The following is a 2478-nucleotide window of genomic DNA, read 5'->3' as shown; positions in this document are numbered from 1 at the left end:
GTTAATTATTATGAACTACTACTATAAGCCCTTAAGACATACTTACTTAACCCTGATGACAACACTGTGGAGGGAGTTCTATTATTTCCCTTACTTTGTAGTTCAGCAGTATTTCCCAGATCACACAACTGGTAAGCCACAGAGCTAGGATTCATACCTAGATAAGCTGTTTCCAGAGTTGTGCTAAATGCAAAATAGAACTAATTTAAAAAGCCAGATTTCTGAACAAAAAATATTATGAGGCAGATAAAAAGGTTTCACTGAAGGTGATGGGACTTCATATAATCCAGTGTGACTTTATTTAAATAATTACACTGGCTTGGCGGCCATGGCACAGTGGTTATGGTGCCAGCCACATGCCCCAGGGCTGGCTGGTTTGAACCCAGCCTGGGTCTGCTAAACAGCAACAACAACTGCAACCAAAAAACAGCTGGGTATTGTGGCAGGCGCCTATAATCCCAATTACTTAGGCTGAGGCAAGAGAATCACTTAGGCTGAGACAAGAGAATCACTTAAACTCAAGAGTTGGAGGTTTCTGTGAGTTGTGATGCCACAGCACTCTACCACGGGCAACATAGTGAGACTCTGTTCAAACAATACAATAAAATAAAATAAAATAAACAATTGCATCTGCAAAGTCCCTATGTCCAAATAAGGCACATTCTGAGGTTTGAGGGGGACATGAATGCTGGGGAACTCTACTCAGCCCTGCACAGGATCCCTTTCTCCATTCTGTAGCCAAGGAGAGAACTCTGATCCACTTTTCTCATGACAAGATTTGAGTATTAGGAAAGAGCTTTATCAGTCACAGATCTCCCTCCTTTCCCCATGCTAAAGGTCTCGGGTTCTCTTGCCTGGCTACAGATGTACATTTCAGTTAGGACACACTGGCAGAGTTCTCAGCAGTTCTAGTTCCAAGGAGGTCCCCTCAGTGTCCAAGTGACCCTGCTTTTGACACTGTTCCCTTTGCCAGTGTCTTTATGTGGAAAGATACGCCTAACAGAAAATGCCTCTCCAGGTGTGGGCAGACCAACACGGGTACAGTGAACCTTGTGAATTGTCACTATCCACTAGAATTATGTTGAAGTCTTGGCTACCTGAGCTCATTCGGAAGTCTTGGGTAATAGTTCTAGCTCTGTTTCTCTCACTGTAAACAGAAGTAAATCAAAGTTTCTGCAGTTACATTTCTTAACCTTTGGAAACAGGAGTACTTGCCCTAGCCTGTTTGACAATGATGTTATGAGGATAAATATAAGATTTAGATAAAAATCATCAGATAAAAATGAATAGAAAGAATGTGGAATGGCTATAAATTCTTAATGCAATGGAATTTAACCTTGTTTTATGCTATAAGGTCCTTTGATAATCCAGTGAAATCTCTACTGTCTATCTCCCCAGAAAATGCACTTATGCATGGGCACACACATATGCATAATCTTCACAGTGATAGGGAGGTAAATCCCCCTGGATCCAGATATGGCTCCCTCCATTCTCTAACTAAAAAACGATCTTTGGGCCAGGCACTGTGGCTCACACCTATAAACCTAGCACTCTGGGAGGCTGAAGCAGGTAGACTGCTTGAACTCAGGAGTTTGAGACTAGCCTGAGCAAGAGCAAGAACTAATCTCTACTAAAAATAGAAAAACTAGCTGGATGTTGTGGCAGGCACCTGTAGTTTCAGCTACTCAGGAAGCTGAGGCAAGATGATCACTTGAGCCTAAGAGTTTGAGGTTGCTGTGAGATATGACACCATAGGCACTCTACACAACGTAAGACTTTGCCTTAAAAAAAAGAAAGTGATCTTTGAGCCTGGGTATTACCTGAAAACAGCAAATAACATTCCTTCTTGATTCACAAGTGGCCATTCCACTTTAGAATTGAGGCCAGTAAGCCAGTCCAGGAACCTAAGCATATCACATGCACACAGTGCAGTGGAGGGCAAGGTTTCTTATTTTTTGTTTTGGGTTTTTGTTGTTGTTGTTGTTGTTTTATTTGTCTCAGTTGAAAATGTCAGATCACAGCCACAGATACCTGCATTCCCACCACCAGATCCCTTTGTGACTGAACTGTTGGATACCTACCACCATGTTCTCTCTGGGCTCACCAAGGAACACAGAACGAGGACATCCGGAGTGTCAGCTGCCCTTCCGCCCACCACAGCACTCCTGGAGCCTAATGGAGGAGAAGGTTTTTTGGACTGAATTGAAAGTCTGTCAGGCCAGGCACAGTAGCTCACACCTATAATCCTAGCACTATCAGAGGCCGAGGCTGGTGGATTATCTGACTATAGGATTTTAAGATCAGCCTGAGTAACAGCAAGACCCCATCTCTAAAAAATAGCCAGGCATTGGGTGGGCACCTATAGTCTCAGCTACTTGGGAGGCTGAGGCAAAAGGATCACTTGAGGTTGCAGTGAGCAATAATGGCACAGCACTCTACGCAGGGTGACTGAGTGAGACTCTGTCTCAAAAAAAAAGG

General features: G+C 43.4%; 1 non-coding gene across 1 annotated transcript; it reads right to left on the bottom strand.

Annotated features, from left to right (window-relative positions):
* Window positions 1-1993: 1993 nt before the first annotated feature.
* LOC111726399 lies at window positions 1994-2225 on the bottom strand. Its single transcript, XR_002774180.1, has one exon.
* Window positions 2226-2478: the final 253 nt, after the last annotated feature.

Source organism: Otolemur garnettii, unplaced genomic scaffold (assembly GCF_000181295.1).
Source record: "Otolemur garnettii isolate 467f Iridium unplaced genomic scaffold, OtoGar3 scaffold00063, whole genome shotgun sequence".
Lineage (NCBI taxonomy): Eukaryota > Metazoa > Chordata > Mammalia > Primates > Galagidae > Otolemur > Otolemur garnettii.
This window is presented reverse-complemented; position numbering and strand designations above follow the sequence as displayed.